The sequence below is a fragment of the Sebastes umbrosus genome, chromosome 2, assembly GCF_015220745.1.
Source record: "Sebastes umbrosus isolate fSebUmb1 chromosome 2, fSebUmb1.pri, whole genome shotgun sequence".
In the NCBI taxonomy this organism is placed as follows: Eukaryota; Metazoa; Chordata; class Actinopteri; order Perciformes; family Sebastidae; genus Sebastes; species Sebastes umbrosus.
This window is the reverse complement of record NC_051270.1, coordinates 4,082,915-4,097,915: the sequence shown is the minus strand read 5'-3', so window position 1 is coordinate 4,097,915 and position 15,001 is coordinate 4,082,915. Positions and strand designations below refer to the sequence as shown.

The window sequence follows — 15,001 nt, the reverse complement described above, 5'->3', positions numbered from 1 at the left end:
AACTAGAAGTGCACTCGGAGAGCACAGACCTCCGTCAGGGCAAGTTTCATGTACGTCGCTGCCCTAAAGCCTGTGGTGTTAATGCACAGGTTGAGCGGAGTTATTAAAAAAAAATCCATCGCCACCAGAATCTAATGGATTGTTCATTGTGCCACACCCCACCCCTCCAAAAAATTTCATTCAAATCCATTGCGGACATTTGGAGTTATCGTCCAATCGGACAAACCAACAAACAAACCAACGCTGGTGAAAACGTAACCTCCTTCCTAGGCCTTCGGCCTTGGCGGAGGTAATGAGCCTAACGACCATTTTGCTCTTACGTCACGCTCAGGGTGGGAAGGATCTCTGGAAACGGACTATGGTGAAGTGGTCCAAACATTTGACTTGTGTACCCCAGCTAAGTGTTGAAACAATCAAATGTGGACAGATAAGTCTGTAAAGATCCCTTTGCATTTCCTGCATTATGTTACCCTCTTGCTTGCTTGCTAAATTGTTAGCCTCTGTGGCTTCTAGACGCCGACAGCAACGTTAATATTGCCGTTGCTTAGCAGCAGTGTTTTAACGACGTAACCACTGTGCCAAGCATATCGTGTACACGACTTCCCATGTTGGAAAATCAAGCTCACAAGTTTCATTTAAAGGCACCACAAGTCCAAATAAAGTGTTATGTCACATTTAGCTGATATAGGAGAGAGAGAGAGAGAGAGAGAGACAGAGAGAGAGAGAGAGAGAGAGCTGCCGTCACAGTCCTCAGCGTAAGAAAAATACACTCCTTCAGTCTGCGGATGGACTGTTTCAAACACACAGACACACAGGAATGAGGAGACAACGATGTGCTTGACCTAGTGCTGGAGGAAGCCATGTGTGAAGTACAGCAGACACACACACACACACACACACACACACACACATTTCCCCTCCAGAGAGCGAGTACACTTGCCGTCTTCATTGACTCACTTGCGGTAATGAAACTGATATACAAGAGGTGACGTGACTTATACGGCCATTTATGCATCCTGAGCATGCAGATGCACATGTGCAACCCAATGTGTGTGTGTGTGTGTGTGTGTGTGTGTGTGTTTGCCATCAGGCTAGGAGCAGTGGGGCAGACATTTCCCATAGGGCTCAGTGGTAAATCTCCCTGACAACAGTGGAACAGAGACATTAAACTTTAACAAGGGGATCATTAACACACACAAACACACACACACACACACACACACAGAAAAAGCTGGCAAAAGAGGCTTATCATTATGGCAATGTTGGTTTAGCTAAGTGGCTCAGGCACAAAAGACTATTAAACAAACACACAGATTCAGACTGAATGGACGAGCACACAATGATGCAAACACACACACACACACACACAGAGCTGTCAATGACTAGAACAAACATGTACATATGAATGTGTAAATACATCTATAATCTTTGTTTGTCCTAATGGAGGTGTTGATTTGCACCACCTTGGATAAATATTTTGTTCAGGATGCACCGTGTTCAAGGTGCACTATTCATCTTTTATAACATGAATAAGTCAGTTGTGGACATCAGTATGGTCACCATAAATACTTAAGCACATCGCTAAGAAGACTAGGAGCCTCTGGTAGGCCTTACTCTTCACTTTCCATTGAGTACCACCAGGAACATGGGATTAAGGATTTTGGGAAAATATCAAATTGTGATTTTAAAGCTGCTCTATGGATCAAATGATTCTGTGTTATGTGAACGGGGGTCGCTCGTAGTGACGAGCTAACAGAGATTTATCACCCAACTCAGCTCTACAGAGCTTTTTAAAGGGACAGTGTGTATGATTTGGTGGCATCTAATGGTGTGGTTGCACATTGCATCCAACTGAGTACCCCTCTGCTCACTCCTCCCTTTCCAAGACTGTAGTAACCGCTGAGTGCAAAACCGTGGCAACGCCGTCCGCCTCGTTCAAAGGTCATCCTTACCATGATAACACTACTTTAGGAGCAACTGAAGTCAAACGGCGGCTGGCGGTAACACGGTTTTGCACTCTGCGGCTCACAAACAGCCGTTTCACAGGCGTGTTGGAGAACTACGGTGGCCTTCAGGTAACGTAAAAGCGTGAAAGTCTCTCTCTAGAGTCAGTGTTTGTCCATTCTGGGCTACCGTAGAAACATGGCGGTGCAACATGGCCACCCGTTCTCAGTCCCAACTCTTCAAATACCGCCATTTGGTTAAGTGCCCCGTCAGAAACCGATGAATGGAGTCACCCTTTAGCAACAGTATGTGACGAACCGGGTTTTCAACTAACTCCAATGTAAACCCACCCGCGGTGTTAATCGACAATCGGAGCAAGTGACGTAGTATTAATAGCGTGAGAGTCCGTTCAGGGCGGGTGGATGGTTCAAACCGAACACAAGACTTTCAACCAGAAGACCGCAGTTCGTGTCCCATGTGAAACTAAAAATAACGTTGACTTATGTGAAAGGGGTCGATCGTAGCAAGAAAAAAAAACAACCTCAAAATATCGATTGGATGAGGTGGAAAAGTTTGTGTGTTGAAGAAAGTGGAATGCAAACAGACTTGGCGAATGAATCATGACGAACATGAGGCTGAAGTTGTGTTTGAATGCAGATTTAAATTGCAATTAATCTCTAAAAAAAGTCACTTAATTTACTGTACTTGTGCCAAACTAGTGTAAGTTTAAATGTAATTTACAGCAGAAAGCAAAAATCAGCCATTAAACTTAGTACTGATAGTGTTTACAGCTGCTGGCAGCGAGGCAGTGTGTGCTATAGCAGCAGATGACTCCTGGAGGGGCATCACGTTTGATGTCTGGGTGGATTGTGCTTCTTCCAGCTCGGCGACCTGCGTGCCACACCTCAGGCAAGGCTGGAGGCTAACCCCAAGTACATGGCTACACATCACAGAGGGCTGCACGTTGGGCCACATTCGGACAGAATGCCATCAACTACATATGACTCAGAGGCGGCAAAAAGACATTTCAAGGCTCTTGTGATGCCCCAGGTCCGGCTGTAGGCCAACTATTGTTCCCGACAGTGGCCGGACACTTTGAACGCTGCAGTTGTTGTTTTCACACAGCTGTGTTTGTCCATTTGCTGTTTCTGCAGTATCAATATCGCTTTTAGTTTTTAGTTATATATTAATTATAAGTGTCTGACAACTTTATGGGAAAAAAAACAAGCCCGTTCGCACATAAAGGCGTATAAATGTCACGATAATGCGCGAGGCGTTTAGCGTGCAATAAGTACGTCTTTCTTGATTTCTGCGTGTCATTTGTACTCCATGTATTCTGTACTGACTGCAATGTAAACGCAGCCACGTATACATGCTGTGGTAAGAGTTAGTGACGTAGTATAAAACAAGAAATACATACTTATTGCACGCTAAGCGCCTTGCACATTATCGTGGTATTTATACGTGGTGGTCCAGCTAACACTGGACTTTTAACCAGGAGGCCGGTGTTCAAGACCGTTGTTGACTGTTGTTTTGTTTTGTAAGTTACGTTTGTTAAGTTTGTCACGTGTTTTATAATTGACGTTTGTGACGTGTTTTCTGTAGTAGTGTTACGTTGTGTCCGTACTTGTATTAATTTTTCTTAGTTTTCTTACTTATTTCAACCCTAACCATGATGTTTTTTCTTACCCTATAGCAAAGTGGTTTTCTTGCCTGAACCTAAGTTAGTGGTTTTCTTGCCTAGATGTAACTGCGGACGTTTGCGTGGCGCACAAATGACACGCGAAAACGCTAAAATGCACGCTGAATGTCCGTGTAATGACGTGCGATTTATAAGCCTTCGCGTTAGACCAGGTTGAATAAAGCGTGTGTCTTTACCTTTCGCTTGATCCGGTCTGTTCATCCTTGGTCGAGTTTACCATAAAAAGTATTGATACCGGCATGTAGAGGGCGTATTAACCAGAATACAGCAACCAGTTTGATGTCATGGTGTGGACGACTCACAGGTTTAACATTATTAGCTGCAGCTTAGTAAATTCTCTCAGTCAGTCCGTTAAACAGTCACAGTCGCCGACGAAAACTCTGACCTCTAACAGCTTTACACCTTAATCATTTTATTTAAATAGCAGCTCTTGTGATTTGGAAACTGCACTCACTGAAATCCCATTTCGATATCAAAACATTCATCTTTCAGGCTTTTCAGGTACTAATGACTCAGAATGGTGGAAAAGCCTTGGTGCAAAATGTGCTGGGTTGTTTTAGAGCGCCGTTCTTCCACACTAGTCAGAAGTGAAGCTTTGAAGAGACAGTGGAGAACGAGAAAGGTGACGTTAGGACATGGGTGCTTGATTTTGTACCATTTTGATGGCTCTAGAGATGATGAGCTTATGAAACCAGACCACTGCATTTCATATCATTTTTTTTTTTTAAGTATTCCTCTTTCAGGTCATGTGTGCCATACAGAACTCAATGATCCACCGACTATGCTATCATAATTCAGGTTTGATGATATGCTATTAAGCCCACTCAAACGAAACCAATGAGCTCCGGTATCGGCATAAAAGAGCCGTAACGACGGAGCTTGAATAAGCACTGTCATGACCAGAAGGACCAAATACAACGCATTCAGTGCCCTTCTCCTCCAAAACTCCTCTCCTTTCCCTCCCTTTCCATTAGTACCAACCATGTCATGCTACCATGTCGGGAAGGAGGCTAAATAACGCTCCAAACTTAAGCAAAATTTTAGCGAGGCAAATCTAGCATGGTCATTTTCAAAGGGGTCCCTTGACCTCTGACCTCCAGATATGTGAATGTAAATGGGTTCTATGGGTACCCACGAGTCTCCCCCTTACAGACATGCCCACTTTATGATAATCACATGCAGTTTGGGGCAAGTCGTGTTATGATTTGAGCATATTTGTTATGCTAAATGCAGTACCTTTGAGTGTTTCTGGACAATATTTGTCATTGTTTTGTGTTGTTAATTGATTTCCAATAATGAATATATACATACATTTGCATAAAGCAGCATATTTGTCCACTCCCATGTTGATAAGAGTATTAAATACTCAATTAAATATTTTAATAGGTTGACAGTCCTAATTTTCAAAAATGAAAAAGGAAGATATTGTATTTTTTATTGAAAATGTCTCACACATCACAAATGGAAAATTAGATATCAGTTTCATTCAATGTTTTCTTTTTAATACTGGCGCCTGTAGACTTCCATACCAACGACTGTGAGCCTTGGAGCAGAAATCAATCTATGCTGTCGGCTAAATGAGCGTCATAGTAATCACAGAAAAGAGGGGGAACGCCTCGGGATCCTGTCACAAACAGAGAAGAAGAAGAAGACGGGACAATAAACTAACTGACTGGATTCTGTCATATAAAAGAAGGCATTGAGATAATACAAAGCAAGAACTAGCAAAGACTTAATGGGTCAGTCGTTCATCTGCTTGAATAGTGATCAGTTATTAAAAACACACACACACACACACACACACACACAAACACACACACACACACACACACACACACAAAAGGCTTCTTATCAAGGCAAGATCTAATTCATAACAAGGGCACGACATCGATGCACTGATGCACCCTCATTGATCCCGTGTTGGCTCTTCCTGTGTGTGTGATGACACTGAATCAATGGAGTGTTCACAGTCTATTCTGACTGACTAAGCCAGCTCTTCTCACCCAACAGTGTCTGTATATCAATGTCAAATGAACTGTGATGCGTTGGTATAAAGACCGCGAACACTGAACAATGAATGTGAAAGAGATGGCAGCCTCTATCACCAGTAACAGCATCCGTGATGGGACTTCTTACACATGCAGTGAGTAATATTTGACTGGCTTTGTACATAAAAACAATAAAAAATATCAGCGAGGGGTTTGCAGTCGCTCCACGTCAATATCAGTCACTCGTCTGTCATCTCGATGGATGCTGACACTTTAGTCATTCTCAACAGGCAGGCTGACTTGGCTCTCTGTATTTACTGGGAATGTTCTTCACTGTTTACACTCTACAGCACAAAGTAGACAAGGATACCGAACAGCAGCCTATACTGACACCTTCAGCTGTCACATGACCTCTTGTTGAAGGTGGTAGTGGTCAAGAGCATAGATGTATATACAGTATGTAGATACCACATTGGCCGGTTCAGCTCGTTGCTGCGATACTACGGCTGTGTATCGGCAAGAATCTGGCAATACGATACGTATCGTGACACAGCGGTAATTATGATAGTGTAAGCCACGGCAATAATGCGATATAAACTGCATGTGATTATCATAAAGTGGGCATGTCTGTAAAGGGGAGACTCGTGGGTACCCAGAAAACCCATTTACATTCACATATCTGGAGGTCAGAGGTCGAGGGACCCCTTTGAAAGTGGACATGCCAGTTTGTTCTCACCAAAAAACTGAGCCCGCTCCAAAAAATCGAGTAGCGGTTAACAGATTAATTAAAAAGCGTTTTGGAGAATCATTAAAGTATCACAAAACATAAAATTGTGATATTCATGTGTATCGATATTTTCTTACACCCCTATGCGATAAGTCAGTGTCGCCGCCATATTGGGGAAGTCAGGAGTGGCCTGCAAACGCATACAAGTGAACAGGGAGCTGCTGAAAAGCACGATAACATTTACATTTCCCAACTGATTTCAATGAGTTGTTTTTATATTTTTTGTATGGATTAAACAAATGAGATATTAAGTCTTAATTAGTGACCTTTACTTTCCCCAAACATGCACATTAGGGCAAGTCATAGTCAAGTCAGCACACTGACAAGTATAAATAACGCCCCAAACGTATGCTAAATTTTGGCTAAGAAAATCTGGCATGGCCATTTTCAAAGGGGTCCCTTGACCTCTGACCTCCAGATCAGTGAATGTAAATGGGTTCTATGAATACCCACGAGTCTCCCCTTTACAGACATGCTCACTTTATGATAATCACATGCAGTTTGGGGCAAGTCATAGTCAAGTCAGCACACTGACACACTGACAGCTGTTGTTGCCTGTTGGGCTGCAGTTTGCCATGTTATGATTTGAGCATATTGTTTTATGCTAAATGCAGTACCTGTGAGGGTTTCTGGACAATATCTGTCATTGTTTTGTGTTGTTAATTGATTTCCAGTAATAAATATTTACATACATTTGTATAAAACAAGCATATTTGTCCACTCCCATGTTGATAACAGTATTACATACTGCACAAATCTTCCTTTAAGGTACATTTTGAACAGATGAAAAAATGTGCGATTAATTTGCGATTAAATATTTTAATCGATTGAGAGTCCTGATAAATACACAATTGAATTTACAGATCTGTAGAATATCACTACACGAGGCAATAGCTGAGCAGTTCAGTGTATGAACAGTCTGACTGTTCAAAGCTGGACGTGTAGGAGTCGGCCGTTTGTGTGTACGAACGTGCAACTACGTCAAACACTAAATTTCCAACACACAAAAATGTAAATGTGTGTGTGTATGTTTGTGTGTTGTGACCTTTATCCTCTCCTGAGTATTTTCCTTCTCAGGTCGACACTTTTGAACATCAAAGATCACATCTGCCATGGGAACACACACACACACACACACACACACACATCACAGTGAGCCATGGGGACTCACACACACACACACACACACACACACACATCACAGTGAGCCATGGGGACTCACACACACACACACACACACAGCCACCTGTCTCTCCAGCCTCTCGCCTGCAGAGAAGTGACTCATGAAATCAGTCAGGCAATCAGCCCCTATTCCTCCATGCCTGTCTCCTCTCTTCTTCTTCTTCCTTTCACTGCTTTCCTCTCTTTTACTTACACATTCCCTCCTCTCATTTTTCCATCTCTCATTCTTCTATTCTCTCTTATTCATTCCTTTTGAGAAAATCGATGTACCTACATATCAGTCAGTTGATCTAAGATCCTGGGTCAATTCTGGCATGCACAGCAGCCCGTATTAGCCACATACTAAAATGTAAACCTACCGCTTCATTCATTATTTCATTATTTTACAATTTAAGATCAAATTCCTTTTGGTTCCGCTCAGTGTAACAGCTACAGGATGCAAATCAATATTAACGTGTGTTTATGAAGCCAGTTTTTCTTCACAGCAGTCGTCCATTCATTCCAAAGTATCCTCATGCAACGGTTCGTATGATATCTGTCTTGTGCAGAGTTAAAGCGGCAGTAGGCAGAATATTTTAACATCATTGGGCACACACACACAGACTTCTACTAATTAAGCTGAACTAATTACAGACCTCAATCTTCATTGATTCCCTCCATTGGTCCAATTTTAGAACAGTGCAGGCCACACATGCATCAAACATCCCAACCCATGCATGGACACACACACACAAAGAAGAACATAAACACCAGAGAAATCGATCTTTAAATCAATCAGGGAACTCTGTCGATGAGCACATGACCAGCACACGACGGCGTCCAACAGAAATCTGTGGAGCAGTTCACTCAGACAAAACAGAAGCCAGTAAAAGGTGAGGTTTATAATAAGGAACTGATGAAGCAGTCTACTCTACTGTATGACACCTTCCCCCTAACAACTGGCACATCTGTGCATGTGTGAGAGCAGGCTGCAGGTGCTCAACAGACGCGTGGATATCCTCTTTCTACAAAGCAGTTTTCTGCAGACGTTCAGCTATTTAATTTCATGGCAATTTAATCGATACGTTTTGTGCAAGTGGAATTTTTGACCTGATAGCTATAGGGTGACAACATATGGGGGTAAAACATTTTCATTCATCCTCTGGGAAACAAGAATAATCATATCAAAATTCATGAAAGTCATTAATTTTCAATATCTTCTGTACAAAAATGTATAATGTTTTGGCCAGACTCGATCCAGCTGCTCGTGATACAGCTCTTGTATATACTCTGTAGGGTTCGGTATGGTTTAAATACACCCTTAAAGTGATACCGATACCAATAAAGTACTTAATTTGATACTCATCATGTGAATGGAAGCTGTGTGTGTGTGTGTGTGTGTGTGTGTGTCCCTTGAGAGCTACTGGAATAGTCACTTGACTGCACAGTAGCTAGCCAGTGGGATAACGTAGTGGAAGCATAACAACCACCCTCCAGTTCTCCCCCCAGGTTAACACTAGCCCCGTTTCCACCACAGGAACTTTCTCCCAGAACTAAGAACCTTTTGAAGAACTCATTGCGTTTCAACTGCAGGGATCAGAGTCTAAATTAAGTTCTGGGGAAACTTTCTGGGGCCTTTTTACCCCCCAAAAACACCCTGGTCGGGGGTAGTACTTTCTAAAAGTATAAATCTCTGGGGTGGAGTTTTCAGGGATGACTGTCGTTGATTGGTGAAACACACACACTTCGCCGCTGCTTCAACTGTACCGCTTCATTCATAAAACAAGGACGTACTCTAGTATCGATTTAGGATCATTTTAGGACGAGGGGAGAGCATTTCAGATGCCATTAGGAGCACCGGAGGACACCGGACACTGGAGGACACCGGAGGACACAGAGGCAAATTATTTTTTTCAGATTACCTGTCCCATGAACTACTGTCAGGATATAGCGACCGTTTTATAAAGATAACTGTTTTTAAATCATATTTGCTCCGTTTCTATCCACTGCAGCTTTAATTTAAATAGTTTAATCATCTCTAGTTCATTTATTTTCTCTGCTACAGTCACGATATAACATACATACAAGTTGATAGATTTTTGTTTATTCACTATGAAAAATGATACATGTGCAGCATCAACACAATGATCACAATCTGTAAAGAGCGGAAAGCTTTGAGGCCGAGACTTCATGAATTTTCAAAGAGAAAAGCAGACAGAATTGATTACATGTCACCTTGAATTATTTGCAAATCAAGAAAGAAGGAAAAAGGAAAGAAAGAAAGACAACAAGGAAAAACAAAGACAGATGGGAAGAGAAAAGAGAAAAACATAAACAACAGGAGAGAGGAGGAGGAGGAGGAGAGCTGGTGAAGAATCAAAGCAACTCAGATGATTCTTTGATTGGCTGATTGAATTTTCTTGTTCCAACAATAATGAAACTGTGGCCAATCCTGTTGGCACTTTACGCCGTGGCTGTGGGTGTCTGCGTATGATTGATAGCAGGCTTTACTGTATGAGGAATTGAGCTTTTCTAACACAGTTTCACCCTGTAACACCTTTCAACAAACACTATCTCACACACACACACACACACACACACACACACACTGTCCTTTCCTCTTCCATTTCTCCTCTCATGGCAATCCCTCTATCACATTTTCTGTAACCCCGGCCCATATTCTCATCCTATTACTGCGACACACAACTGCACATATTCTCCACAATGGTACACTCACACACATGCACACACGCACACACAGGTGCATGTAAAACCACAGTCTACACGTGCACATAAAACACTGAACAGCTCCTGAAATTCTGCATGCTGAGCAATTTACGATTTCCTCATCCCAAAACATTGTAGTGGGTCAATCAATATATTATATGTCTTCCATTTAGGGATGCTAATTTTGAAAAAATTTCTTAACCGATAACCGACCCTCGTTAACCGATTATTAACCGTTAACCGACAAGATTTCTTTCATTTCTTTTAACCATTTTAACCGATGGCGTTAATCGGCATTAAAATGCTTAATGTCGGTTAACGGTTAAACGGTTAATTATTAACATCCCTACTTCCATTACATTGATTTATTTGAATAGAGAAATCCAGTGATATCACAAAAGTTACCGTGCTCTTTTAGATTAAACTCCATCATCAAAAGCAACTACCAATCAAGTGCCAACCACAAAAACACCAAGCCGGAAAAGAAAAACACAGGTATATTACAACCTGATCGGACACATAGTACTCAATAATGGCTCAGCACGCAAAAAAATGCTCAACACAGCAGCACAAAGTCAGCGCCGTCCAACACACAAGACTGTGTTTACTAAACGCTGAAATGTAGCAGGAGCGTTACGCACGCCAAATGGCATCAGCGGTGATTTGTAATATGAGCCTAATCGCAGAACGCAAAAATCAAAAACTGCTCTGATTGACCCGCGGACACGTTGGCCTGGAAGGGCACAGAGTTGGAGCCTCTAGACCTTTGGTAAGACCCCCCAAGACTCGGAGCTACCAGGCCCGCAACGAGGATGGCTCAGCGCGTAGAGACAACGGCAGCAGTGTTTTTACTCTGACACCAGTTGCCAGGGGAGGGAGAAAAAAAAGCCTTTTTCTAGACTAGCGTTTTTGGTATTGTGGCGGCCGGACGCCGACTGTCTCCACCCTCCGCCAGGGACCAGGCCACTGCCCGCTATGCAGACCACTCGCACCAGAGCGCCTTCCAGGCGTCATTGGCTGCTGGAGCGCTGCCTACTCTGCTTGCATGCAATTTAAGATTTATTTCAAACCAAGTTATAATGTACTACTGTTTGATAATATCATATAATATAAATGCTACATTATATACTTTTTAAAATGTGTACAAATTAAACTTAAATGCTGCTCATTTATTATCTGTCACAGCCTAATAACATTTCAAAAGTATTTTCAAAGCATCTGAAAGTGTGCTTGGGTAGTTCGGGGGTTTGAAAGCACTCACCTACAACTCAATTGGCTGTGTTGAGTGATGAGAAGCCAGTGAGGGATCATATCGGTTGCTGGTGCCTTTGGTGGAGGGAGACCCTGAATGACTCAGGGAGCACAGAGCAGGACAGGGGACCCTAGAGAATACAAGAAAGTTCAGTCAGAACCAAGATTTTCTCTGGACACTTTTTTTTTAAAGTTCAGTATGCAGCAGGTCTGCACTGGTATATATTGCTTCTTGGAAATAGCTACAGCCTTGCACTCATACGACATGAGTCAAGTACGACGCTGATAAAAGATCTCAATTTCTCCAGCCTACTCGGCTTTTATATATTACCAGTGATATAGATAAAAGCATTACACCCTAAAACTGCACAAAAAAACACAAACTCACTCAGTGCTGTGTGACATATTTTAGCTTATTTCAAACAGTTGTGTGGTGACTAATCTCTATAAACAGATATCTGCATATTAATGCAGAATCTGTAGGCAACGGGACAAGTTTTTGGTATCCGAAGCAGGGTCTGAAATTAGCAGCCGCCACCCGCCAAATGCGGGTAAATTGTTGGCAGTGGAGGGAAAAGTCGTCAGGCCATCCACCACTTAGGCAGACAGGGAAAACTCTACAGATGGAAATAGAGAACCGGTTCCTGTTAAGAACGGGTTCTTAGTTGTCCAATCCCCTGGCATGCCATGCCTCCATGACTATCGATTCCTCTGTGTTGATGCTTTCTGACAGTTACGCTGCACAATGCGCGCACTGTATCATGTTTCAGTTTGTTTGGGACCGGAGCCACGGTGGAGAGAAAAAAAAAGTGCTCAACAGCATGGCGCCACTAAACCTGAGGGGACGCACCCTATTGTTTCCCTGATAATGTGACACTGTGAACAACAAATCTGTGTTGAAATCAGCAGGAGGAGAGTTAGTAACGTTAGCTGATAGCAGCAGGTGGGCAGCTCAGTGCTGCATGGTTAAATAATGAAGATACTAACGTTAACGGAGGTGCCATTAAGTTACAAGTATGAGGCGTTCAAACTCTGCTCTGGAAAAATAACTATTGGGCAATGGTAAATTACAACGTTATCATGATGTGTTCAAATGTAATCTCGTAAAATTATGTTTTTGGTAAGAAAATTAAATAAATCCACCTGTACGTAAATGTTTTCACAGCAATATAAAATAGATATTAGAGCTACTAATTTCTAACGTTAATCGCATTAACGCAATCGATGTTTCGGAGGTTGTAGCGGGATCATTTCTAAAGCTAGAGTGAAGATACTGGTATCATATGAAACTAGAAAACTTAAGGAATCCATTGGTACCAGCCATGTCATAGTCATCTTGTCACAGAGGAGGTTAAATGACACTCAAAACTAAATTTGGCGAGGAAAAAAACGGGCATGGTTATTTTCACAGGAGTCCCTTGACCTCTGAGCTCATAAGTCAGATAAGGCATATTCGTAGCCTGGTCCTTTCAGAAAGAAAAACTACTTTAATACTGGATGTGAGACTAATGTGACAGCAGCAAAGACAGACAATGAGAGGAACTGAAAGGAGAAAGGGAAGGAAGCAATGATGGAAAGAACAAGTAAGAGAACCAGAAGTGGGGGAGTTTAGGATGAAACGGAGCATTTCAGAAGCTCAGCTCTTCCTCTCTCTCTCTCTCTCTCTCTCTTTCTCTCTCTCTCACACACACACGCACACACACACACCCTCATGCCTCTCCCCAGTCTGCCTCAAGGCTAACACTTGGGAAAGCGTCAGTCTGTCTGCTCATAACTATCTGTCACAGATAACGGCGGGGATAAACACACACACACACACACACAAACTTGCACTCCCACGCTCACCCACAAACACGTCCCTGGACAGCTGGGCCATAGACAGACAAGACACTGCGTCTCCAGCCCCGTATCAGATGATTGTATGCATACACTACAAACACACACGCTCGCTCACAGCCACAACCACTCACACGTTATCTCACACATCACAAGAGACAGCTCTCTTCAGACCTTTAGAGCGGACGCTGGTTGGATTTGTCAACTATTTGGATATGTTGAAATGAAAAAAGCATTTTGACAACACCAGCCTGGAGGAAACTAAAGCAATGACCGACAACATGTGATTAGAACATGACCATAAATGAGCAGAGCTAAGTCGCCATGTTAAAAACAGGGAGTGTGTGTATTATATCAGTGTGTGAGACTACATGAAGGCCAGTATTCATGAGTACGGTGACTGTGACAGCAGAGTGCCAATTATGTTCATTTGGCAGCCTGTCATGACTTTGCTTGTTCTGAAACGGGCAGGGCAGCCGACCAGAGAGACGTGTCAATACAAATTGGGCGCTGCTGTGTAATGCGGGTGTAAAACATTAAGCGTGGGCCTTCACAAAAGAGAGCAGTCTATGCTCGCGACACAGCGCAGTTTGAGCTCATATTTAAGCTGTGCTCGCCACAGCGTGCAGCGCCCAAAGTTGGGCTTTGCTCGATGCAACGAAAAGCCGTCGTGGCGCAGCGCAAACCGTTGGAAATAACGTGTTTCAGAGCGCAGTGGTGGCGTTGTCACGTTGTGTCTGAAAGGACCTTCAGTGAGTGAGAGACGGAGAGAGAAATGGAGAGAACTAAGAGAAAGAAATACTCAAGCAGGAGCATAAATAAATAAAAACTGATGAATATTAGTTTATGCCAGAGATTCACACGACAAGTTCACACCAGAGGGGCAAATTATTCAGTTTTCTTTCTTGGAAGTTAAAGGTAAAATGTTGCAGTGTACTCATTATTTTGTTATTTTCGTTCTTTAAAAGTCACCAGGATGCAGGAAACAAAGGGAGGACCCCTGGACTCACCGCTTTGATTTTGAAATCCTTCCTTTTTTAAGGTCTCAAGGTTGCCAAGTATGACACACAGACACACAGATATCACTAAAATGTCATAGACCCTTCCTCTACGCTATGTTATATACCTGCATGACTCATTGAAAGTGTTTACATCCACCTGTTTTAATGGGGATTTTGTGCTTTAAACTGCAGACAAAAGACAAAATATTTCAAAAAGGTTTTTAGGTTTGGCTGAGGTGTAAAGGTTGCTCTAACGATAAAAACAAAATGTGACAATGGAAACAGACATATGAATTAAAATTAATTAAATCAAACTATATTATATTCGTCATTCATACATGAAATGTGACCTCTGCATTTAACCCATTCTTAGGAGCAGTGGGATGCTGTGAAGCGCCCGGGGAGCAACTTGGGGTCTCGCTTAAGGACACTACGACATCCGGACAGTAGGAACCGGGTAACGAACCACCAATCATTTAGGGTGCTTTCACATCAGTAGTTCGGTTCATTTGGTCCGGAAAAAAACTGATTGGACTGTTTTGGCGATTATCATCCTGCATCATCAGGACCCACGTGGGGAAATCAAATTTATGCAGCACTTTAA

General features: G+C 42.6%; 1 protein-coding gene across 1 annotated transcript in view; it reads right to left on the bottom strand.

Moving 5' to 3' along the window:
* dok4 (docking protein 4) overlaps window positions 1-15,001 on the bottom strand; it is a 60,951-nt gene that overhangs the window by 25,833 nt on the left and 20,117 nt on the right. Inside the window, exon 2 of the mRNA XM_037758867.1 lies at window positions 11,571-11,691. The gene's annotated coding sequence lies outside the window, so the exon portion shown is untranslated. The remainder of the gene's footprint in view (window positions 1-11,570; window positions 11,692-15,001) is intronic.